Source organism: Arvicanthis niloticus, chromosome 8 (assembly GCF_011762505.2).
Source record: "Arvicanthis niloticus isolate mArvNil1 chromosome 8, mArvNil1.pat.X, whole genome shotgun sequence".
NCBI classification, from domain to species: domain Eukaryota; kingdom Metazoa; phylum Chordata; class Mammalia; order Rodentia; family Muridae; genus Arvicanthis; species Arvicanthis niloticus.
Genome location: NC_047665.1, coordinates 28616955 through 28643819, shown reverse-complemented (window position 1 = coordinate 28643819; position 26865 = coordinate 28616955). Strand labels below are relative to the sequence as shown.

At 43.5% G+C, this 26865-nt stretch overlaps 1 long non-coding RNA gene across 4 annotated transcripts in view; it reads left to right on the top strand.

Annotated features, from left to right (window-relative positions):
- The first annotated feature begins 14453 nt into the window (after window positions 1-14453).
- The window catches only part of LOC143443318 (uncharacterized), a 13728-nt gene continuing 1316 nt past the window's right edge, over window positions 14454-26865 (top strand). Inside the window, exons 1-6 of one of the 4 annotated variants that reach the window (XR_013112178.1) lie at window positions 14454-14912; window positions 15897-16019; window positions 16946-17015; window positions 24275-24369; window positions 26460-26601; window positions 26687-26801. This is a non-coding gene — a long non-coding RNA (uncharacterized LOC143443318). Of the gene's footprint in view, window positions 14913-15896; window positions 16020-16945; window positions 17016-24274; window positions 24370-26459 lie in introns of all 4 variants that reach the window. The other 3 variants (XR_013112177.1, XR_013112176.1, XR_013112175.1) reach the window with 3 other exon arrangements.

The following is a 26865-nucleotide window of genomic DNA, read 5'->3' as shown; positions in this document are numbered from 1 at the left end:
AAGGCAATCTAAAAGGAGATTGTTTTAATCAGGGACATTACATAAATGAATACTGGTTGTTATTAAGGCTTAACACGATGGGGGTTTATTTGTCAGTACACCACTGGGCAAAGGGGTCCAGACTGGCTTTTTTCCCAGTGACCCGTGTCTAGGCTGGTTCTGTCACTGTAATGGCTATAGTAATCCCAGACAGAGGTCCCTGCCAAGGCAGTATGGATTATCAATGCCTTGATCTTCAGTTGCCACAGTAGCAGCTCTACTTTACCCAGGAGTTTGCTTTTGTGAGGTTTTAGTTACCAGAAGTCAGTCTTGGGCCAAAAGCTCTGAATGTAAAAATCCCCAAAGGTAATCCACAGGTTTTAACTGTGCACTGTTTTGAGCATGGTGGAATCCTATGTTACCCTGCTGTGTCCTACCTGGGAAGTGAATCAGCACCTTTTCTCAGTGCGTCCCTACTGTATTAACTAAGCACTTGCTGCTCATCTCAGTTATCAGATAATTGTTGTGGTGTTAATAATGCATGCATTCCCAAGCTCCTGGGCAGCAGCCTATGTCATTCACCCCATATTTCTTTTTTTTATTGGATATTTTATTTATTTACATTTCAAATGTTATCCCCTTTCCAAGTTTCCCCTCCACAAACCCCCATCCCATCCCTCCTCCCCCTGCTTCTATGAGGGTGCTCCCCTACCTACCCACCCACTCCTGCCTCACCTCCCTAGCATTTCCCTACACTTGGCCATCAAGCATCCACAGGACCAAGGGCCTCCCCTCCCATTAATGCCAGATAAAGCCATCCTCTGCTACATATGCAACTGGAGCCATGGGTCCCTCCATGTGTACTCTTTGGTTGGTGGTTTAGTCCCTGGGAGCTCTGGGCGGTCTGGTTGGTTGATATTGTTGTTCTTCCTATGGGGTTGCAAACCCCTTCAGCTCCTTCAGTCCTTTCCCTAAGTCTTCCATTGGTGTCTCCATGCTCAGTCCGATGGTTGGCTGTGAGTTTCCCCATCTGTATTGGTCAGGCTCTGGCAGAGCCTCTCAGGAGATAGCCATAACAGGCTCCTGTCAGCAAGCACTCCTTGGCATTAGCAATAGTGTCTGGGTTTGGTATTTGCATGTGGGATGGATCCCCAGGTGGGACAGTCACTGGATGGCCTTTCCTTCAGTCTCTGCTCCACTCTTTGTCCCTGTACTTCCTTTAGACAGGAGCAATTCTGGGTTAAAATTTTTGAGATGAGTGGGTGACCCCATCCCTCATCTGGGGAGCCATGCCTAACTTTTGGATATGGTCTCTACAGGTTCTCTCTCCCCTTTGTTGGGTATTTCAGCTAATGTCATCCCGTCTGGGTCCTGGGAGCCTCTTGCTTTCCTTGCATTTAGGACTTTCTGATGGCTGCCTCTATTTCCCCATTCCTGACTCTCTGTACATCACTCTTGTCTCCTCATCCCCTATATTTCATCAGGCAGGTACTTTGTCATCCTGCACTGTAAGCACAAGGGAATATGTGCCTGAGTGTGTGTGTGTGTGTGTGTAGACATCATATACTATCCTATAGTTCATTATAGTTTCTCTATTTCACTATCAGTTATTACTGTTACTGTGCCTAATTTATAAATTAACCTTAACTCTAGGCATGTGTATAGGGAAAGCATACTATATGTAAGGTTTGATATTATCTGTGACTTCAGACATCTACTGGGAACTTAGAGAGTATCCTCATGTGTAAGTGGGAGATGAGAGGAAATAAACTTATTTCATTGCTTAAAGCATCATTAACTAGCAACCATTGAGCTCCATGATAGACTATGTATGGGATACAGAAGAAGCTGACGGCATTGCCCACAAACTGTTAAGTTAAAGGTCCATCTGGAGAGAGAAGCACAGAATTAAGACTGTATAAGGAATGACTGGGTTGAAGAGGCCATAGTCGAATAGAATATGTGAGTGACAGGGATGTTCTCAAAGGCAAGGACGTTAGGCAGGAACCAGGGGAAGTAGTATGGGAAAAGTTTGTAGGCAGAGGGCAAGGCAAATGGAGATCCACAAGGGACACCAGCCCTCTTCTGAGCACTCTGCACTTGTAGATGCAATCAACTGTGAATCAAAAACATTTTGTGGAAATTTTATCTCTTTGTTTTGTTTTAGATAGTTTTATTTGCATTTGGTACCAGGATCTGAACTTAGAGAGTCTTGATTGCTAAGTTCTGACCTATATACCCAGTCTAGAAAACTGCATCTATACCAAATAGATACAGACAGTTTTCTTTATCTTTCTCTCAACAATACAGTTTAACAACTATTGATGGCACCATTTACCACTTAAACAGTGTTAGGTATAAGGCATGTAGTCGTGGTTTCATGCTCACAGGAGGATGTGTAGGTTCAATGGCAATATAATAGCACTTCACATAAGAGCTTTTGCATCCTTAGATTTTAGCATCCATGGGGATTCTAGAACTTGTCTTCTCATGGACACTGAGTGGTAACTAGTTTACTAGATTAGAATGTGTGTGTGGAGGAGAGGGGCCACTGACAAGCAAAGTGAGGTATGAGTCTTCACTGATGGCCTTAGCAGTGATAAAAATGAGATGCATGAATTTGTCTCCTCTTTAATATGCCCTGCCTTTTTCATCGTGGCTCTAGTCTTCCTGTCCTCCAAGTAAGGACTTCATTCTGAACCATAGACAGTTACCTTAGAGTTGGCCGACAGTTAAGCTTCTCTAGTTTTTATAAAAATATAAACCAAGTGGTGAGTGTCATAGAACATCACTGTAACCCAGTAGGAGACAAGAGAATCCACATTTGAGGCCAGCCTGGGATACATAGAAGGATCCTGTCTCTAAGGACCTAGAGCAGCACTTGCTTATTATGGATTGGGTTTGACCCTCAGCAAGAGTGCACACACACACACACACACACACACACACACACACACACACACACACACACAGAGAGAGAGAGAGAGAGAGAGAGAGAGAGAGAGAGAGAGAGAGAGAGAAGGAGAACACCACCAAACTGGAAGAATATTTTCTACATATATATCTTATCATAATGGTCCAGTATCTGAAGGACAGAAGGAATTACTTGTAACCATAATATCTCAGTAATAAGGATGTGGTAAAGAGACGGATCCATGTTTAAGAACACATACTATCTTTTTTTTTTTTTTTTTTTTACAGTGGACTCCAGTTTGGTTCCCAGTACCCCAATATTCACACACCAGTAATTCCAACCAAGAGATCGGAAACCTTCTTCTGAACTCTGTAGGCACCTGTACTCACACATACACATCCCCTTACATGTAATTTAAACATCTTTTTAAATCAAGCGTTTTGTTCAGTTTATACTGCTCTCTTTATGACAGCCCAGGCCAGCAGGGCTCCAGAAGCAGCATCCTGAAGCTACTGCCATGGCAGGGGCTCTACATAGTTCTAGCTCCAGCTGGTGCAGCGTCTCTCATTCTCTCTTCTATCTAGAGCCGTGGTCCTCAACCTTCCTGATGCTGCAACCCTTTAATACCCCTTGATGATGCCTAACCATAACGTTTTGTTCTCATTTCTACTTCATAACTGTAATCTTGCTGCTGTTATGAATCGTAAAGCAAATATCTGTGTTTGCTGCCGGTCTTAGGCGACTGCTGTGAAAGTGTTGTTGGCCACACCCCAGGGGTCATGTCCCACAGATTGAGAACCAATGATCTACACTATCTTAGCCTCTGAATATGTATAGGGTTTTAACCTCTAACTTCCAGTAAATGCTTTCTGCTCTACCTGAAATACCTTCTCGTGCCCTAGAAAAATCCCTACTTATTCTGCAAGTCTCAATAAAAATATTCCTCTCTGTGACTCATTAAGTGTGGTCTATCCTCTGTACTTACATTGTGCACCCAACAAAACTCTCCCCTTTTAGAACTCCAGCCCCACTGCGCTGTAACCCTTAGCCATTACTTGTTTCCTACCCTGTCAGTTAAGGATGACTCCCTGATGGGTAGGAATGTTTCTTCACCTTTGTGGGAGGGCATTGTCTGAGCTATGAGGAGTGAATGAATGGCTGTTCTCTCCCATGCCTTGAGCATCTTCATGTGCTTTACGTTTCTTTAGAACTGATTGGGCAATCTGTGAGGTGATGAGTGTCTAGGACAAGACTTTGATGGATAACAACAGAGTTGACTTTCACTAACAGTCCACTTTGCTCCCCACCAGCGCTGTCTCATAGATGGCTGAACACACTCTACAAGAAAGGAGAAGGAATATATCCAGCATTAATTCAATTTCGCTCTCCCATAGCCTTTGAGGAAGTTTGTGAGGCACACAACTCATAAATAGAGTTCAATTGTCTCCTAATCCCAGAGCGATCCTAAACCACACTACCAGAGGTTCTGAGGGAGAGAAGGAAGCAGGTGTTCTCTTGTCTTTGACCTGGGGTTGTAAGCGAAAGCTTAGCAGCCGTGAATCAGCAACAGCCATCATCACTGTCATCAAATGGGTCATTTAGCAACAGAGTGTTCCCAATGGTGCCAAACTCACTTTGCTCAATGGGGCATGATACAGGCGGGGTGGGGTGGGGGATCCTTGGCACTTAGGTAATGTGGCACTGACAACTAATGTGAATGACTGGATGATCTAGGATTTAAAGGAGGTCTCAAGTGAGCCAGTCACCTGTGCCTGGAGGGGCATGCTGAAGGCTTTTATCAGACAGCACATGGCTCAGAACATCTGAGAAGAAATGCAGTTTTTGGAGATACATGGCAGGAAAAGTGCTGCATCCAGGCCATTGTATAGAGTGGCTTTGGTTGTTGGTCGCATAACTTTGCAGGGACCACTTACTCAGAGGACACTGGGGTATCACAGTGCATTCTCTGCAGAATGACCTGTGACTCTGGGTTTCTGATAGCTTCACAGAGGTAGTCTTCCCTGCTTTAATAGGGCAATGTGTGTTTGGTTGGGGACTTGTGTAGGCCAGTGTTTGTCACCACACGTGGAACCAAAATGACCAGTGAAGTAAGTGGTAAGCCCAGGAAAGATAGACAAAAGCCTCCTGTCTTACTACTTGGGTCCCTAGGGCCAGTGAAATGAGAGGACAAGAATTAGAGAGAGGTCTCTGAGATACCAGCCTTGGTCCCGAAGGGTAACTGTAGCAGCTAGCACCAACTCTGTTTCCACTGCCTCAGCCTGGGTTACTGTAGTTCGTACAGGCACAGCCATTTCTCACCTTCAAAGAGTTCATCAAAGAGCTGGAAAAATGGATCAGCAGTTATGAGCACTTGCCTCTTTTCCAGAGGACTGACCCAGCTTCGATTCTCAGCATGTACACGGCAGCTCACAATTTACTGTAACTTCAGTTCCAGGGAATCTAATGCCTTCCTCTGACCTCTGTAGACACTGCATGTGTGTGTTGAACAGACATATATGCTAGCAAAACACTCATGCACATGAAATAAAAATAAATAAATAAACATTTTAAAAAAGTGGTCATCAGGATAGTTTGCTATCTCTTCTGAGAGGTGATGTCAGGCCAGAAGTCAAAGCAGACACACCTGTCTTCTGTTTCATATGCTGGTGGCATTCTGCTTGAATTCTATATCCATATGCTGATGTTCTTTGTCCACATCCCATTTCCCTTCCCGTGCCTGTGATAAATTCCCACATTATCAACTTGTAGCCTAATCTATCTCAGGAGGGAGCCCTACCTAGGGACATGAACTCGTATCAGTGAAGTGTCTGTGCCTGTTGCCTCTTGTGCCTCTGGGGACATTTGGAACACTCATGGGCACTTTGAAAGTAAGCCATTTAGCACAGGTGAGTGCCCCATTTGTTCCTTCGTGCCAGTTTGAGAACATGCCGGTGCTTTTAGCTGAGGTTATTTGTGTGCCCCCACTTTCTGACATCTTATTCCCACTCTATATTCCTAGCACCCCTCAATATTTTAATTCTCCGAGAATCAAAATCCACTGTAAAGATAAGAATGGGTGAGAGGGATGGAAAGTTGATAGTTGAATGACAGCTAGGAAGAGAGCACTTCTGAGGTGCTGCTGCAAAGTAAGGCCACTATGTAACTGTACATTTCAAAAAGCCAAAGAAAAGAATTTTGAACGTTTTCATTGTAAAGGCTAAGTGTTTAAAGAGCGAGAGGTAGCTAATATGATTCAAACATTGTACAAGGTGCAAATGTATCAAAGCATCTCCTGGTAGTATTGCATTATTCTTCTTATTCTTCTGTTGATGCTATATACTATCACAACTGGCAACTTATGGAAGAAAGAGTTTATTTGGCTTACTGTTTCAGAGGAAAAGTCCATAGTGTAAATGGAGGTATGGTAGCCAGAGCAGGACTATCACATCTTCCAATGAGAACATGAAGCAGAGAGGACAAGAAATGTGTGTGCTCAAAGCTCATACCTAGTGATACACTTCCCCCAGCCAGGCTCTGCCTTTTACAGGCTTCATATATAGATGCTTTTGTGTGTGTGTGTGTGTGTGTGTGTGTGTGTGTGTGTGTGTGTGTGTGAAAGAGAGAGAGAGAGAGAGAGAGAGAGAGAGAGAATTCAACCTATAACTGAGTCCTTGTCTTAGTTAGGGTTTTACTGCTGTGAACAGACACCATGACCAAGGAAACTCTTATAAGGACAACATTTAATTGGGGCTAGCATACTGGTTCAGAAATTCAGTCCATTATCACCAAGGTGGAAATGATGTGGCATCATCCAGGCAGGCATGATACAAGAGGATCTGAGAGTTCTACATCTTCATCTGAAGGCTGCTAGCAGAATACTGGCTTTCAGGCAGCTAAAATGACAGTCTTAAAGACCATGCCTACAGTAACATATCTACTCCAACAAGGCCATACCTCCAATTAGTGCCATTCCCTGGGCCAAGCATATACAAACCATCAATCACAGTCCTGTTGACCGTAGTATGATGAAATGTGAGGACTAAGAATTTGAAATCCATTGGTTTGGTTCTCAGTTTGATCCATTATGAGGCATGTAGTGTCAGTCAAATCATGTTGTATCTCTAAATGTCTGCTTTACCATTTACAATTATGGATTTCATGTCCTAACTTTACTGGGCCACGGCTGGATTTGGTGGCACTTAATTTTAGCTCTGGCATTTGGGAATCAGAGACAGGTGTAACTCAAGTTGGTGGTAATTGGTACTGTTAATCTGGGTGTGTCTATGTGTCTATGAGTTGAACATTTCTGGGTGGGCTTAGTATTTGAATAAGTTGACTGAGCAAAGCACATAGCCATCCCCAGCTTTGGTAAGCTGCATTTGTGCAAAGCTCAACTAGCATGCCGAAGCTGACACTTGCCCATAGCAGGGTTCTTCTTGCCTAACTTAGCACGGTTTTGCTTTGGAGCTTGAATTGAAATCTTGGTTCTTCTTGGATCTGGAGCCTGCTGATCTTTGGACTAGAACTTGTACCATCTGCTCTCCTGGGCCTTCAGCTCGCTGACTCACCCTGCAAATCTTGGGACTTGTCTGCTTCCATAACAACACGATCCTATCCCTTATAACAAATATCTTTATATATAGACACATCCTGTGGCTCTTGTTTGGAGAAGCCTGACTAATATATGACCCTTATAAGCAGAATAAGATGTCTATCATACCAGCTCCCCATGGTTCTTTTCATGATTAAGTGAAGATTTTCTGAAACTCAGTGCTAGTTCCATGGCAGTCATCATCATTACCATCATCATTGTTGCCGTTGTCATCGTCGTTGTCATCATCACCATCTTCATCTTCTTCTAGATACCTCATTTATCCCTATTCTCATTGCTCTTCAGTGAAGGTATAGTTGTTCCTACCCACTTACTCTCCTTGGTCCCTCAGTTACTTTCTCTCTTCCTTACCTAAACTTCTAAACACTGTAAAATCTTCAGTCCTGTCTCTGGCATAATTACTTTTTCATCTATAAATATCTGACAATGTGACCTCCCAGGGAGCAGCACTTGTGGAGGTTTGGGAACAGCTATGAGCACCAGCACCTGCTGAACAGGTCTGACTAGGGCTGGAGACCCACTGGACTGACTTGCAAAGCTAAAAGAAACAATTAATTCTCACTGGGAGCTGTGGAGCCAGGGTGGCCCTTTGGAACCAATGCACTTGGAGGGAAGGCCCTAGACCACTGGCTGTGGCCTCCCAGAGGAAGAAGTGTGACCTCAGGCCAGGCCACCTTCTTTGGCAAAGGGCAAGCCTGAGAGAGACTCAGCAGAGTGCCATCTGCCACAGTACTCCTTTGACTTGGAAAATGAAATCTCTTGTCCTCAAGGGGATGATGTTGACACGGGAAACCACTTCCCACTGTCCTACATAACCCTGGCACCAAATTACTAGAAGCTTGAGAGGCTCCAAGAGTTAATCTATTCTATCATAAAGATTATGGGAGATGGAAATCCCAGGAAAGCACAGAAGGCAATTCCAGAAGGACCACATTGCTCCCTCAAACAGCGTGGGCCAAGAGCTCTCTGTCATACTTAGCCAGCCTCCTATCCATAGACATCATGTGTATTTACATACAATTTATCGTCTTCCTTGTGTTTTATTTAAGAAGCATCTGGTTATCCTAACATCAGTTCTGATTCTTCCTTACTGTGAGGACTTAACTGAGGCAATTAGATTTGTGCCATTGCCTTCTCTTCTAAAATGTACTACTTAGTCAGTTCCTGGGGTTAGAGTACAACCTTGTGATTTATGCCCTCTGCACATGGCTGAAGGATGTCTCTTCTTTCGCTAACCTTTAAGCACATGATTGAATCTCATTTGTCACCCAGGAATGATGGCAGCCATATTCATCTTGACCAAACACCAGGTTTGAAGAACACAGATTTCACAGGAATGAGCTTGGAGCTCCGTACAAAACATTGCTTTCATGATTATTTTAACCCTGGAGGAAACATCAGCCTGCCATTTCTAATGAAAAGAATGAAACTTGAAGAACAGCTCCCCAACCTTGTTAACTAGTTTCCGGCATGCAGGGGAGGTGGAATGGGGGCCCCGGCTTTAACTGTGGGATCTGGGGAAGCTTTATGTTTGGAGCTTGGGGGAGGGAGGCCTGACACTAAGCCAGCTTTGCAGCAGGAGGCCCTGCCCTGTGGTAAGAAAGTTTCAGATCAGGGAGACTCACACCTCCAATGCCTTTCTTTTCTTGGATAAAATCAATTCATTAATTAGATAAGAAGGGGAACCTTTACAGCAGTCATCATAGAATTCCCAAGAGTTCTTTATTGTTTGCTTACAGGACATTCTGAAACACATTCCTATCATTACTGTCCCCAGAAGTTGCCCAGACTTTCTGAGACCCACAAAGCATTCAGAGGAATCTATAGTTAGTGACCCTTCACATTCCCTAGAGCGGGGAAGGATAAAACTAGGTTTCAAGCTGTGTGGTAAGAATTCACTAATCAGAATATACCATCCAATTTGGGACATGAAGAGGCAGTTGGCCCGGTTTAGGTTTAGAAGTAAATCTGAGCTAATGTAGCTGTTGCTGTGGTTATTGGGTAGAATTCAAACCATGTGCAGAGGAGCTGAATCACAGAGCTCTAGTCAAAATCCCAGAAACTGGCTCACAGTGGAGTCTGTCAAATATGCGCCTTTACTCAATAGTGAAGGCTGACTGGTGCACTATGGTGTAAAGCTGGAAACTATTATTTTTTTCTTTCTTTGAGGAATATAAAATTCTGATGCTTGACAATTGGGGTTAAGCTTTGTTTCCTGTAAACTCTGAGATCTTAAGTAAACTGATGATAAACTCAGATGAGAGGCAACAATATCCTCCTGTTCCATATAATAATGTCTAGGTACTTATCTGAGGGCAGCCTGGGAGTGCTGAGCCCAGGAGGAGCTCTTGGGATGTAGCAAAGCAAGGGATGGAAGATTTAGGTTTGGAAGCACACACCAAACATTCACATCCTCAGGATAGCAGAAGATGGATGGAGTTTCAGTCAGGCTGTGCTTCAATTTTCTCTGGAACCAGATGGAAACCATCCTTAGTGACTGTATTAGTTATTTTCCTATTGCTGTAATAAAACACTGTGACTAAGGCAACTTGTAAAATAAAAGGATTTACCTGGGCTTATGGTTCCAGAGAATTAGAGTTCTAGAATCCATGATGGTGGAGCAAAGGCACCGTAGCAGTAACAGCTGAGAACTGGAACTATGAGACAGAGTGAGAGAGAATGAGATAGAGAGAGCGAGAGAGAGTGCGAGAGAGAGAGAGAGCTGGAGAGGGAGAGGGAGAGGGAGAGGGAGAGGGAGAGGGAGAGGGAGAGGGAGAGGGAGAGGGAGAGGGAGAGGGAGAGGGAGAGGGAGAGGGAGAGGGAGAGGGAGAGGGAGAGGGAGAGGGAGAGGGAGACAGACAGACAGACAGACAGACAGACAGACAGACTAGGAGTGGGGGAATGGCATGAGTCTTTTGAAGCCTCAAAGCTCTCTCCCAATCATATACCTTTGCCTACAAGGCCACACTTCCTAATACTTCTCAAACAATTCTACCAACTGGAGACCAAGTATTTAAACATATGAACCTATGGGGCTCATTCTCTTTCAAACTACCACAATGACAAAAGGAATCACACTATCCTTGGCACTGTGCTGGTACCAAGAGTGGCAGCCATCTCTTCTCTCCTCTGCTCTCTGAGTACCATCTACTTGTGTGGTAACTTGGAGAGAGACCAGACCCTTTACTGTTAGGGATGATCTTTCCTTTGGATCTACTTTTGATCCTTGGGTTTAGTAACTGTTCTCAGGAAGCCTGACTTTGGAGCAGGAACATAAACTGTACACAAAGTATGAGCTGGAAGGTGGGAGGGAGTTAAAGGGATGAGACTAAGTCTGTCAGGAAATGTTTGTTTCTGATGGACACTTGTAGCCTGGATAGAGCATTATCTGATCTTCATGAATGCAAGCACTATTTGTGGGAAGCAAGTGTGTAGACTATGGGCACAGACTATAAGTGCAAGTTCTGGAACTCTGCAGAGATCTTCGCTTTGGTATGGAACGAAAATCACATGGTTTGACAAGGGTTTAGATCATAGGAAGGCAAAAATATGTTTAAGGTCTGTCAGTGTCTCTGTGTTTATCCTACAAAAGCAATTCATATCCAAGCCAGCAAAGCTCATTTCCTTTTATCTTTGGTTTAAAAGATGTAGTGGAGGCAGTTAGGTATGGAAAGACCTTGAGGTCTTCAGGACAGCTCTTCTCTCCAGTCCTCAAGCTTTGTGATGTGAAGAAGTCATTTGACTGCTTTGAGTCTCATTGTTATGTCCAAACAAGGAAGGTGTAGCATGGGCTCTGTAAATGGAATGTGAAAATTAATCAAATAGGTAAATAAAAATAGAATTCACATTAACACATTGTGTGACAGTGAGACCTAGTGTCATTCTTTGATGCCCCAGACTTAAACAGAACCAACTGTGTGCCTTGTCCTCCTTCCCATGTTCTGTTCTTCTATAGGCTTCCCATTGCCCCTTCTGGAGGAAATCAGGATTGCCTTAGTGTCCTGGAAGCAGGGATGAATGAAGCTTGTTCCCTTTGCTGTGCATGATCCTAGCAAAGCATGCTGTGGCTAGCAAGTGGGTCTTGAATTGAAGACTTTCAAACATTCAATCCACTCCTGAGGCCTGCTGAGGAAAGGGTGAGGTAGACAGACAGGGGATATGGGTGGTCTGTTAATTGATTTCTGTCTTTTATTCTAAATGTGTTTAAAAGAAGGCAATTAAAAAGAGTGTATGATCCCAGGAGCAAAACATTATAAGGAAACTGAAGGTTTGGAGTCACTGGGTAGAGAACCTTTAGAGGAAAGAGGGAAACTAAATATTACTCACTAATTACAGGGTGCTCCTATTCAGCGTATCTATACAATTTTCCCCTGAAAAATTTGTGTGCTAAGACTTGATCCCCAGAGTGAAACTATTGGAAGATGGTGGGACCTTTGAGAGGTAGAACCTTGGGGGAGATTAATAGTTACTGGAGGCATGCCTTCCAAGGAGACTGCAGGACCCAGGTCTCTCCCTCTTTCCTTCACCTTCTAGTCACAAGGTGAGTGGTTTTCTGCTCTCACATGATCTCAGCTGTTTTACCACAAACCTAAAGGCACCAGGGACAATCAATCACAGACTACAACCTACTAAGTGGGGAGCCAAATGAGCCTGTCCTCTGTTTGAGACAATGATACTAGGTGTGTCGCAGGGGCAAAAAACTGACTAAAGTGACTCAGAAAAAGTAGAGAAATCAAAAGGCTCTCCCAGGCAGAGATGCTTGGTTACCAAGAGAAGCCACCTCTCCAAATGTTTTCTGATGATTTTCTAACCCATTCATTCTGCTCTTTCTCCCTGTTCTCATCTGCAAACCTTTTTTGCAAATATCAAATGTCTGCGACACCCATGTGTTAGTCCTGCTTCAAATAAATAAGGATTTGGGGTTCTTACTCTGTGTGCACGCACACACACACACACACACACACACACACTTTGATTGTCTTCTTTTTCCTCTTTCTAAACAATAAGTAGCAAAGAGGGTCAGTTAATGAAGATCTGGCCATCTCTGGCTATCACCTTGATTCCACTTCTTCCTCTTAACCACGGGCTGTCATTCAAGGTCTGGCTTCCTCCTTGGTCCATGAAGAGCCCAGGCTGCTTCTGTCAGGGTGGAGCTTTCCTTGTAGCCACTATCTGCAGACTCTCATAGCCTTGTCCAGGCCTCTTACCTAGTCACCTACCCTCTGTTGTTGAGTTACAGCCAAGTTATAACTGTAAACGTCCTCTCAGTGTCTACCTTACATTGCCAGGGTTGTTTCTGCCTTGGTTGACTCTGCTACTGGTTGAAGTAGCCACAAGTTTGGTGGTGGAACTGGTGACTGGGCATTTTTCAGAGCTCTAGCTCAGGAGCAGATGCAAAAGCCAGCATGCTCCAAGTGCTACTTTCCTGCAATGAACGGACTTCTTCCCTGGGTAGAACTCAAGTGTTAGGGAATGGGCCTCCTTATCCAACCCATTACCTTCCTCCTTCTGTCTTGCCCTCCTATGTCCTCTCTGTCCCCAAACACTCTTTCCAATCAACTACAAATCTCATGTCCTGACCATCAGAGGGACTGAGTGAAAGATGCACAGGACAGGAGAGAATGCACAAGGGATTAAACACATCTACAGGATTCTCTTTCAAAGCGATAACCTAGCTTACAAGTTATCCATCAGTATACACCTATTTTGCATGCCAGAGCTGAATACTGCTATGCTTTCCCTTTTAATTTTTTGTCTGCGATGAACTCAAATCTTGTCCAGGCAGATCAGATACTGGTCAGATAGTTGCAGGATTATATGTTCAGGTAAAGAACTCATTGATGCTGTGTTAGCTTTCTGTTACTGTAATAAGCTACTTAAAATACCAGACTTTAAGGAGGAGAGGGTTGTGTTAGGTCTTGGTGGCAGCTTGTGGCAAAGGAAATTTATTCATTTTCTGGAAGGAATAAAAGTGCCAGGGGTATGGAGAAGGGGCCAGATTCTCAATATCTCTTTTAATGGCCTGCCCACAGTGAGATAGCTTGCTGTGACTTGGCCTCACATCTTAAAAGTTTTTAGTATCTCCAAGTGGTGCGTTGTTAGGGACCACAGTTTTATTTTTGTTTTTGTTCTTCAAGACAAGGTTTCTCTGTGTAGTCCTGGCTGTCCTGGAACTCATTCTATAGACCAGGCTTGCCTCCAACTCAGAGATCCACCTGCCTCTGCCTCCCAAGTGCTGGACTTAAAGGTGTGCACTACCATGCCTGGTTTGGGACCACACTTTTATTTTAACACATGGGCCTTTGGGGATACTTTCCAAACCACAGCAAACAGTATGTGATATACAGTCCTGGTGTGTGTGTATGCATGTGTGTGTGTGTGGGGGGGGTAAATAACTCTTTAAAAAGTAGAATCATTTAAAAAGTAGACACGAAGTTCTGCAACTTGCTTTACAGGATACATAAATTTTTCACATTTTTCTGTCAGTCCTTGGAGAAGTCCTTATTTTGAATGGCCTCATGCCAGTACTTGGTAATATAATTTGTTTAATCCTTTTAGTTATTTAATTCCTTTGGTTTTGTGTGTCTATAGCCAAGAGCGTGGACACATATACACTATCGTATATTTATCTGTTCACATGTTTCTTTCCTAGTCAAAATCTTACCTTTCCCAAACAAAAGGAGGCTAGAGTTGTTATCTGCCTTTTTTACCATGAGCCCAGGAATAGAATGTAATAAAAAGACAAACACAAGTGAGAGAATAAACAGAATAAACGGTTCACTGGCGCAGATGAGCAGATGGATTTCTTTGCTGCTGGGCATGCTGTCTGTGGAATTAACTTCCACAGGTGGAACTGCAAATCAAGAGCTACGCATGCCTGCACTTCACTGGGAATCACCTCAGTGGATTCCATCTGTGGAGCAGAACTAGCGCGCCTGAGACCAGACTTGTTTGCAGGACTAACTGGGAAGCCATTCCAGGGAATGGCATGGGAAGGACAGGAGAGGGACAGAGGATAGGAGCCACTGGACTGGACATCCAGGTCTCTGACCCCCTCAGGACCCTGTGAGACTCTTTTGAATTGCCTCAGAACCTACTTCTGAGACATGTAAAAGAGCATGACTGTCGAGCTGCTTAGTCTTAACAGACAAAAGTATCAGAGGGCCTGCGACCTATTCCCCTTTCAGAATGGCCCCTGTGCTCAAAATGTCCTGATAAGTTCTTTGAGCAAGAGGACAGCAGATTTGGCTCCTCGGGGGAGAGGCCTCGCCTTGGAGACACTGAACACTGGTTGTCGCTGAAATAAAGAGATAGGCTGGGGCTGAGCATCTTCGTGTCTGGTTGCAACTCCAGCCCTCAGGATGGAGGCAGAAAGATTATGAGTTCTAGACCAGCCTGGGCTATGAGGTAAGTTTAAGGCCAACTTGGGTTCCGTAATGAAATCTTGTCATCAGAACAAAACCCCACAAAATAGGACCCACTGAAAAGGAAATAGACTATGAAGAATCCAGGTGGCATGAGGGTGGCTGTCATACCTCACCATCTGTTTTCTTGCCAGTGACCTGAGATACACTGATTTCAAGTATGTGCTGTTGTGAGACACATAACCTACTCTCTCTCTCTCTCTCTCTCTCTCTCTCTCTCTCTCTCTCTCTCATTAATATTATTATATGTTTTATTCAAACTGTTTTTTTTTTTTTTTTGCTCAAACTGTGTCTTGGTTATTCTCTGTCAACACATACATAATTCCTTTGTCTTTTCTTCTTTCAAAGTGCACTGTAACACCGTTTGAGCACCAAGAACAGTTTCCAACTTCCTGGTGGTGAATATATGCTTGTTTCTAGCCTATTACTTTTGTGAACAAGGTCTTGGTGAGCATGCCTGTTTTACATATACATTGAATACCCTTGAGCTGAACATCATGGAGTGGATTTAGGAATTCCACATGCTTACCTCTCAAAGTTCCTTTTAAACATGGATCTCAGGACAGGGCTGAATGAAGCTAACTGTGACTGACATTAGTTGATGCTGTTGGGGCCATAGAATGGACTAGCCACTGATAGTCTGGGTTCAAATTGCTATATAACTGGTGAAGAGGCAGGCCAGCTCTGGAGAGGTCTGCAGAGACTGTGCTTGGCTTGGAGACAGAATTAACCAGACAGAAATCTGACTGTAGGAAGTTCTGTACTCCTGACTGGGTAGGACTGCAGGGTCAGTGGGATTCCATTCGGGAATCCACAAACAGTGGTGGAGTACTGGTGTAGATTTCCTTATGATTGCTGATATTCTTGTGGCCCGGGGAGGATGTAGGTGTGAGTGTGGGTATGGGTGGGAAGCGTCTCCCAACTTTAGGTGCATCTCCTGTTCAATACAAGGTGATCTGCTCCCTAGGTCCTGCTTCTATTGACCATGCTGGTCTGGTCTTGTCTGCAGTTCTTCACAGAGCCAAGAGATGCACTCAGGATGAATTTTGGTGATGGACACCAACATTCAACATTGTCTCCAGTCTGACAGGTGAAAAATGGCCTTTTCCAACTGAGGTCCTTTGTCTGTTTCTGCTTGCTATATACATCTTTATGTCTTTAAAAAATGGGCTCATCAGCCCATTTTTCTCTCACTATTACACAATACCTGAGATAATCAACTTATAAAGTAAAAAGGTTCATTTTGTCTCACAGTTTCTCAGGTTTCGGTTCATGGTCAATTGGTACCATTTCTTAGTGCCTACAGTAAGATAGCCACCATGGCCAAAGCATGTGGAAACTCAAGACCATCTACCTATGAGTTACAAAGAAAGGGAAAAGACATGTACATAACCAGTGATCTAGAGACCCCCTTTTGGCTCCTCTCCTTATAGTTACCAGTATCTTCTGATAGCACCATCCTGGGAAACAGATTAAACCCTGAGCCTTGGGAAGACATTTGGATCCAAATTGTAACCTAGGCAATTATAATCCCTGCAGTCAGGAGGGTCACTTGAGCCCAGGAGAATGAACAACCTTGGCAGCAGCATGGTGTGAGCTGATTTCTCTCTCTCTCTCTCTCTCTCTCTCTCTCTCTCTCTCTCTCTCTCTCCCTCTCCCTCTCTCCCTTCCCCCTGTCTTTTCCCTGTGTGTGTGTGTGTGTGTGTGTGTGAGAGAGAGAGAGAGAGAGAGAGAGAGAGAGAGAGAGAGAGAGAGAGAAGTGTAATTGTGTACACTGGCAGGCATGTGGTAGTCAGAGGACAACTCTGGAGAATCATGTCCCCCTTCTATCAATATATGGGTTCTTGGTATTAAATTTAGATTGTTAGATTTGCACGCCAATCACTTGTATCTCCCAAGCCCTTACTAGCCCACTGAAGAATATTTACTAGGCATTTTAGTCCATTTTTAAATTTTACGACTTGTGGGTTTTTTCCAGATATTTGTCTGATTTCCCTTCTCCTACTTCCTTTGTAGGTCTTCCTCTGAAGAGGAAAAAAAGTCATGCTTGTATTATACAGAAGCTGAAACCGGAAGCACAGCCCAAGTAGGGGACATTTCACCTTAAGTTACTTTATATGTAGTCTTACATTATCTCTCTGGTCCCAGGATCAGCCACTGGCAACCTCACCTCCTCACTAGGCTTCTTGCTGTCTCTGGACAATTGTCTGGGCTGAGCCCATCCTTTCTGTCTCCTTACCTCTGTTTCCACTCTGGCCAATGAGGTCAGGATGTGTGGGCGTGGTCAATGGATCTTAGGTGTTCCTATTGGATCCAAGCTAGCCAGTTCTGAGGTGTAGCTAGCTGTGTGGATTCTATTCTAGAGACTCCTGAAATCCAGCTATTCTTGTTCAGTTATAAGCAAGTTTTGTTACCCCTTTATTTGGCCATCTTTGGGAGGAAATCTCCAAGGAAGGAGTTTTTAGCTGTAGCATTTGGGAATTTCCCTGGCACGTCCTGAACATGAGCATATATGTCCCCACATCCCCCCACCGCACACACTTACAAATGTGATGTGCGTCTGTTTCTGTTCCAGGCTGTCTGTATGTGTATTTCTATGTCACCACTAGATTCGATACACTATCCTGTGGCTTATCCTTGACAGCTTAGGTAAAGGTTAAGCTCTAAAGCGGCCCATAGGAATATAATTTAATATAGATAGAACTGCAGTAGAGAATCCCTTAGCTTGACTCTAAGATGCAGTGTCAGAGCTCCGAGCTTAACAAACTCAGCATGGCCAGTTGTACCTCCATCAATCACTCCATCTAATCTTTCTATTTTAGCCTTGGGGGACAAAGAATTGCTTTCCACAGGAAGAGTATGGCAACAAATATGTGTGCCTTTCCTGTTGGACCACACATGGGTTAACGAGAGCCTCATGCCAGGAGAAGGACTTGAGAGGGACTGGGGCTCTGTCACCTCAGGTGAGCAATAACTCAGGGGGAATAGGGTCCCAGACAGTTAAAGCACACCAAAGCTACCCCAGTGTGATTGCCTTCAGGTCAGTTGTCTCACAAATGCAATGAATGAATTTCACAGACAAGAAGATAAGTTTTAGAAAGGAATTTATTATATCTCTGTATTGTTAGGGTTCGATATAGGAATAGAACTCATATAATTATATATGTAATTATATATTATATATAATTCTGAGATAAACATGCACCATATATATCATCTGATATATAATATATGCATAGATATAATATATAGCAGATTTATTAGAGTGGTTCAGGCTGTGGTTCAACAACTCCAACAATGGCTGTCTACCAATGGGAAGTCCAAGAATTCAGTAGTTGTTCAGAACACGAGTCTCGTTGACTCAGCTGGTCTTCAGACACAGAGTAGTTGTTCAGTTCATGAAGATTCAGCTGGTCTTTAGTATATGCCAGAATCCAAAAGAAGCAGGCTCTCATGTTAGTGAGAAAATGGACTTGCCAGTGAGAACAAGCACTGACAGACAAGAACAAGCTTCCTTCTTCCATGCCCTTTATTTAGGCAGCTACAAGGGGGTGTGGCCCAGATTAAGGGTGGATCTTCCCACTTCAAAAGATCCAGATTAAAGATACTTTTAAAGAGAAGATTCCCTCATAGTCGGACCTAGCCACTTAGGTTTTAGTTAATTCTAGATGTATCGAAGTTGACAACCAAGAGGACCATCCAGTGCCAGTTGTCCTGTGTGTCTGTCTGTGTTTGTCTTTTCTTCATTTCTTGGCCACCCTAGTCAGGTCTGTCCCCCAAGCTGTGCTGGACACAGCACCAGGTACCACATGTTGGTAAGTGCTGGAGCTGGGATTTGAACCTAGGTAGCATGGCTCTGGAATCCATGCTCTTAACGAACTGAAACATTACTTTTTTGTTTTCAGATGTTTTCAACTGTGTTCACATATCCGTTTTCTTCCTTGGATTTTGTACACATTCCATAGATTTTGAAATGAAGGATTCTTTTTTTCTAGTTATTCTAATTCATCTTCAATTCTAAAGACATTTTTTTTTTTAGAACTATGAGTAATTTCAAGTTTGTAAGTTAACTTAGAGGCTATACCATGGCATTTTGTATATTAATTTTGTCAGAGAATGTGGTGTGCTTAACTGATATTTATTCATCCATTTGCTTCTCTAAATTTATTAAGATTCTCTTTTACGGCATCATTTATGAACATTTTCTACAATAATACTTGAACATTTAAATAATATTTGAAAATTTAAAATGGATTTTCTTTTTTTAGACAAAATAGAATATCCATTCAGTAAAGCTCACTGTGTACTTCAAACACCTTCATGGTAACTCTTTATCTGTTGGAATTGTTTAATTTTCATACAAGTATCCTGAAGCTAATTATAATCTTCTCAACATAACCTTGAATGCCCTGCCTCACAGGTTCACACACACCTCTCCCACTTCTTTCTTCCTATTCATTTTGTTTTTACATATGCCCATGCAATGTGGTTGGATGTATAAATGTTTGGACTGCTACAAAAATTTCATCCTTTATTAATAAGTTTCTTAGCCTTGTTGGATGTTTAGACCTTAAAATATACTTTGTATGATCTGAGCACTTCACTGTGGGGCTGATAGCTTGTGCGTGGGCGTGGGTCCTGTTGGGCAGAGTTGTGGATCCCGTGGCTCCGGGGAGCAGAAGTGCAGGAATTTGACTGAGTTCACTCCACGAGGCACCGGGTGGACACTGCGGGGGGGGGGGGGGGGGAGGAGTGTCACTGCCCTGGCATGGAGAGGTCTCAGCCGGAAGTTCCACAGGGGCAGGGCTCCTGAGTGGACCGGGAGGCTGGTGGTCTTTGTCCTTGGGCTCCCAGATGCCGCTGAGGGCCACTGAAGAGCAGAGATGCAAGGGCATATGGGCTGGACTGGCCTGCAGCTGAGAGAGATGAGGGAGGGGGAAGCCCTGACAGCACCCCGCAGGCAGAGACTCTTTGTTACTAAAGGTCTTCTGGCGGGAGATTAAGCTACTTATTCATATTCCCATTTCTAGTAATTCCTGTAAATTGGCCTAATATTATTCTGTGTAAATTAGTTTAATACTATTCAGAATGGTGAGGATTTAGGGGTTATATACAATTTTTAACAACGTAGGATAAAGTTTTAGGGTCTTGCAGAGAAATAGAGCCCAGGCGACAGTCTTTCTATTATCTATCCTCTGTCTGTCTGTCTGTCTGTCTCACTTGCTATCTATTTCTGCCTACCAGAAATCTCTTTGTCTTCTTCACATCTGTCTTCAGTGTCGTTACATCACAATGACACTGTCTTCGACTTTAATTTTCAGTGCTTTGCGAAAACTGGGCTTAGTGCTCTTCATGCTAGTTTTTTGCTGAACTTCTTGAATCCATAAATTATGTATTTCACAGATGTTTGAAGTTTGTAGCCTTTGTTTCTTCAAAACAGTACTTTTCAGCACCAACTCACTGCTTTTCTTTGATTTATGATGTTTCCAATTTTCCTCTAGACCATAGAATGCTGATTGGCATGTCTTTGGGGGGGGGGGGGTTGAGATTGACTGGAGGTAAATTATTTTGGTTTTCAGTCACTAAGCATATCTTTATTTCTTTTTAATTCCTGAAGATACTTTTAGGAATGCTAGCATGCTTGGTTTAAAGGTTCCCTCTGCTTTAATCATTTAGAAATTGTGCTCCATTCTCTTCTGGCCTATATGATTTCTAATGAGAATACCACAGTAATTAGAACTTAAAAAATAATTCAGAACCATTTTCTTCTTTGTTATTCTTAGCAAAGTAGTTATTGAGATTATTGAAGACAAAATTATGGCATTTTCCACTGGGATTTTCAGTACATAGAAATGTAATTCATACACCGGGTGGTGGTGGTGCACGCCTTTAATCCCAGCACTTGGGAGGCAGAGACAGGCGGATTTCTGAGTTCGAGGCCAGCCTGGTCTACAGAGTGAGTTCCAGGACAGCCAGGACACAGAGAAACCCTGTCTCGAAAAAACCCCAAAAAAAGAAAAACAAAAAAAAAAAAAAAATGTAATTCATTTAACAATAATGATAACATGTCAGAGGATAATGTACTCTCAGAGTTTCTGTGAGCTAGCTTACTATGTCTGAAGTAAATTGAGAGAGACAACATCAATTTCAAAGCATTCGAACAACATGCATTGTTGAAATGAGAGGGGAGAAGTGGTGTCCTCACACTTGGAGAGCAGAGTGCCAGTTGGTAGGTGGGGTCTTTCATAATGGAGTGTCAGTGCTTGGATTGAAATGCTCACCAGGAGCTTGCCATGACAATGAATAGAAAATCAGGATGGAGGACCACCTAGTGTCGAAAGAGAGGCTTGGAAAAGAAGCATGTCTCAGACAGATGAAGAAATCCTGGGAACCTACTGCAGATGAGGAGCCTGTGGGACATTACAGGGACCATCTGGAATTCAGGAAAGAGGTGGGATGGGGAGAACTTGGTTGCAGAACAGCAGAGCTGATGTCTTAAAGTGGCAAAGAGTCATGGTTTACAGAGGTAATATGAGAAGGCCCATTTGCCATAGGATGAAGAGACTGGGGGAAAGTAGTATACTCCTATTTAGAAGGCCTAAGTCCTTGGTATCTTTAGGATGGGGCTGGATTTCAGCAACAGAATGAGCCTTTGGTAAAGACTTGAAATTGTAGACAAGGTAGAGAGGGGAGATTCATGAATGGTAGTATTCTATGTAGGAAGAAGCTGGGATAGCCACTGTGGTTGGCTGTTCCAGCGAAGATGGGAGGATGGTAGACAAGACTGGGTCAGACAGCCTCACGTTTCCTGTTAGAAACAGGCTGGGCTATTGAAAACGTCATGATAGCAGAAGAAAAACAAATAGTCGTCAAGAAGTTCTGCTTGGTAATTTGCCCTAAGTATAGTGTTTAAAATTGAAGGCACAGTGGCTATTTTTGATTGCATTAATTGCTGCTCTGAGAAGCACCCATCATTCTAAACTAATGGGAGCTATTTTTTGCAGACCTCTGTTGGCCTGAATGATCCCACTGTGGTTTTTAGGGATGTCGGAATGAAAATGCTTGATATGGGACATGTATTATTGTTTCAGTGATGAGACTTTTGGAACACGACAGAGATGTGGTGCATCAATGCTACTGAATTGCATAGCCATTTTTCAAGTTGTGTATAAGAAACATTAAATATTAATCTCATCTATCAAAAACTGTAAAAGTTGTATTCATGACTAGGAGTTCAAATCTTTTACTCTTCCTTATCTTGCAATGTTTTAATTCATCCACCCAGTATAACCTTTGTTTATACAAAGACCTGATGCTTTCTCAAAACATGGGTGAATTAAGTGGCCCATGCCTTCCACTTTCTTTCATTTCCTTTGCCCCGACTCTTATAAAACTAGCCAGTTTCAGCAGATTGTGAGATCAGACCACAGCCAATGGGGGAAAATATATAGTTACCACCTGCGATTAAAAACCAAGTGCAGTTCTTGCCCCAGCATACTTCCTCTTTTGAGCCTGTCCTCTTGATCAAGAGTATACTTTTCTCATCTGAGGCACAAGGGCTATTTTAGAAGAAGGGGTAGGAAGTATGTAAGAGCCGTAAGGTAGTGTGGAGGGTTAGAACATGCCATTCTCTAGATTAATACAACAATGGCAATCATTAGCTTAGAACAACTGTCGTTACCTATACTGGACCCATAAGAGATCAACAATAAGGCGAGGCAGGGAGAAAGGTGCATGGGACAACTATTGGCTATTGATAGTTTCTGGGAGAGGAGAACCACTGTCTTTAGTTGCATATGAACTGCTGAGCCTCCCAGGCTCAAGCTGATAGTTCCAAACCCATTGTCACACAGACGCCCTGGCTAATCTCAGTGGGTCACAAAGCACACTGTATAGTCATGAATGGGTGGAAAGATTTGTGGGGAGGGGGTGGGGAGAGTGATGGAGAAAGGATGGTTGTTATGCACAGTCTATATGCAAAACTGTGTGAAGCAGCAAATGAAATTGACAACAAAAAAGGAACAGCAATGGCTTCAGCCAATGAAAAATTTATTTTTCCTCACCTAGCATCTTTCCCTAGACACAAGAATCATTGGGAAAGGTGATTGCCAGTGGCTGTGTCCTCCAATCCCCCAAAACAATTACAGTTTTAATTTTTTATTTTTCTGAAAGAAAGAAAGAAAGAAAGAAAGAAAGAAAGAAAGAAGAAAAGAAAGAAAGAAGGAAAGAAAGAAAGGAAGGAAGGAAGGGGAAATGGGTCTTACTTGGTAGAATGCCGCCAGATGCTTTGTCATATTTGATAAAGATTATGTCTAAGTCCCACATCTGTACAATCAGAAGGGAAATAGTTGACAACTGCTTCAAGTTTAGGCCAAGAGTCCTGGATTCCCAAGCCAGGATGGACTCAAGATTTTTTTCTTAATGAAACTTCAAAATTTAGCTCCTAGGGTCATGAAAATTGATATGAGTTTATGTTTTGAGAAGTTGAACTACTATCTACTTTTACAAGATCCTCATGAAGATAATTGAAAGGAAGTGCCATTCAATGAGCTGCTATTAAGTGAAGAATCTGTGGCCACATCTCCCTCATAGTGGTAAAGTCATCCATCCATTGCTTATCAAGTACTTGCTGCAGATCAAATCTGATGCTGGACACTAAGGAGTCACAGAGTCTCAAACAGAGATCCTGTTTGAGACCTTTGTGAGACAGATGAAAAGGCTATACCTGGTCCCCAGCATCAGTGGACTGTGCCTGGCACCCAGCATCAGTGGATTGTGCCTGGCCCCCAGCACCAGTGGGCTGTGCCTGGCCCCCAGCACCAGTGGGCTGTGCCTGGCCCCCAGCGTCAGTGGGCTGTGCCTGGCCCCCAGCGTCAGTGGGCTGTGCCTGGCCCCCAGCACCAGTGAGCAGGTGCTACTGTGTGTAGGGATTTTTTGCTGCTCTTTTGTAACTCATAATGAATGATTTGAGCATTTATTGTCCTTCTACTGTGGCCCATTTTCTTTTCTTCAGAGGAGGAAGGGGTGGAGGAGAAGGGACAGGAAGAAGGAGAGAGAGATAAAGATCATATAGAATATATATATATATATATATATATATATATATATATATATATATATGGGATGTTATGGTTAAGGGTCAATCCCTAAATCTTAACATCGCGTAGAGGCATGTTCTCACTGAAAATATGAAAATAGCTAGTGGGAGAAACAAAACTTCTCAAGTCTTGCCTGTTCAGGACTAAGGTTTGAGTTTTATTTGTGTTTTGTTTTTCTCTATTCTCTGATTTCTCGTTTGTTAATTTGTTTTTGTTTGTTTGTTTAAAGAGAAGTCTTCCCTTTTAGGCCCAGCACAGTAGGATTTACACACGATCATCTTCACTGAATTGTTGGGGTATCCTTCAGGGACACCAATGGAGCCTGTTTAACACCTGTGACAGGTAAGAGACCCCAAGACGGGGCACACTGTTTGTAGCAACTTCTGTGGGAGTATGCCTGGTTCTCTCTCTCTCTCTCTCTCTCTCTCTCTCTCTCTCTCTCTCTTCTTTCTTTCTTCCTTTCTTTTTTCTTTCTTTCTTAGACAAGATTCTGTTTTTATTTTTCTCTTTTATTACCTTAAAAATGAAATCTATATCTACATGGAAAGGAATTTTAGGAGCAGAATTCTACCATCATCCCATAGCAAAATGATGCTAAGAAGCACACTGTCTGCCTGCAGTCCTCTGATCGCTACTGTTTACTTTCTATGTTCAGCACCAATCCAATTGCTGGCACTGATTGGGTTGTTCTGTATCTCAAGAAGACCAGAGACAGTCAGTGATTGGGTTGTTCCATATCTCAAGAAGACCAGAGACAGTCAGTCTAGTGGGAAGGCCCAGTGGTTACACAGCTGGCTCCATAAGCATGAGGACTGGAATTCAGAATCCCAGAACTCACACAAATGCTGGGTGGAAAGTGGCCTGCCTGGGGTTTACACAAAGGGAGGGTATACACAAAGGGAGCCCTAGGATCTCTGGAGTCATATGATTGCATCAGTGAGCTCTGGATTTGATTGAGAGACCCTGATCCAGTGAGTAAGATTTAAAAAGTGTTCAGACATCTGCCTAGAGCCTCCACGTGCATATGTAATATACATGTGTATATGAAACACATACACACACAAAAAGAAAAAAAAAAAGACAAAACAAAATACCAAAGGGTGGGAGCCAATTCTGCCTGTACCAGTGGGAACAGCAGAGAGAAGCTTCTGGGGATGGTGTGTAGACATGTTTAAAGTTCCATGTAGCCTGGGAGTCTTGGAAGAACTTTATGAGTATGAACTTGTTCACTCAAATAGAAAAAGAGATTGGCTGACTACTCCTTTGTGAAATCTTCATGCTATTTCATAGCTAATATTGACCAACAACTTGGCAGGATCTAGAATCTCGAGGCAGGCAAACCACTGGGCATGCTATGTCTATGAGAGATTTTCTAATTCAAGATCAAGCCAACTGTGGGGAAGCCTGCCCTAATTGTGGCCAAGCTATTCCATGGGCTGGGATCCCTGACTAAGTGAGGGGAGAAAGCGAGCTGGGTGCTAGGATTCATCTCTCTGCTTCTACATGGGCGAGATGTGACCAGCTGCTACATGTTTCCACCTCAATGGCCTGGGTTCCCTTGGACTGTAAGTCAAAAGAAACCCTTATTCCCTTAAGTTGCTTTTAAAAGGTGGGTTCATTACCTATTAAAGCAACAGAGAACTGCAGAGAAAAAGACTTCTGGAGACTGTAGACAAGAGGGAAGAAAAGGGTAACCCTAGAGGGGATGAGAGGAGTGGCTGCCCGGGGAAGGGTGCTGTGGTCAGTCCTAGGATGGGAGGTGCCTGCGCTTTGAGGACATGGAGCTTTGGGAGGGCATGGTGTCTAAAAGGAACAGCTCAGGGGAGGGTGGCAGCTGCCCATGCCTTAATCTCCCATCTCGGAGGGTGTAAAGCATGGCTTCCATAGTGGTCTGGCAGCTGGCCCACCAGATTTCTCAGGGGAATAAACATCACTTCCTCATGTGTGTGAAGGTGTGGGACAAAGGACTACAGAGCATTTAGAAAGGGAGACATTGTAAGTATGTGGATATGAGTGGTGGTGCAGGCCCTGTCTGTGTGGGGAAAATACTTGAGCATTGGGAGGACTGTTTCTGTCATAGTGAATTAAACTCAATAGCAGACTCACCCAGGAGTTAAACATTTATTCCCCATAATACATTAGTATGCTCATTTACAAATGGAAAGGGAGTCATGGGGGAATTATGTAAGTTTTGAGACCACTCAGTCAGATGTGTTGTCAGGAGGCTGGGGAGTCAGAACCTTCCCTGTGGTTTGGTACCTTCTACATCCTTGAGAACTCCTCCATGGCTCCTCACTGGAGCAGGCACATCATCGTTTGAAGTCCATCTCTGGTTATGCTTGCAAAAGTCGTAACTGCTAGATTTTAATTTCCTAGTTTCCATGTTGGTGAAACGGGCAGTCCCTGCTGCCTCTAACAGACTGCTTTCTCAGATCACTGAAAACACGGTGATGTCGGATGCTACAGACCCTGGTCAGTGACCTTCACCAACCCAGCCAAGCACAAAGATTTACACGGAGAGATGCTGTTAGCCTGGAGCAGCTTCTGAGGAGTCACTGAGCAGGGAATCTTCAGGTGCCTGGCCTCAGCCTCCCCAAGTAAACCAAGTCTTCCTTTGATGGGAGCAGTGAAGGGGACCCATCGATTTCTGTCTTAACAGCGGGAACAGTTGCTTGGATCTTGCTAGAATCTGCAAGCTTCAGTGAACCTTCATGCCTGCCCCACCACCAAATAGAACACATTACCAGGCTCAGTTTCTGTTCAGAGAAGTGTGTGTGAGTATGGGTTGGGTGTGTGTTGGGGAGAGGCATGCTTACCCATGTGTGCACCTGCGAAACA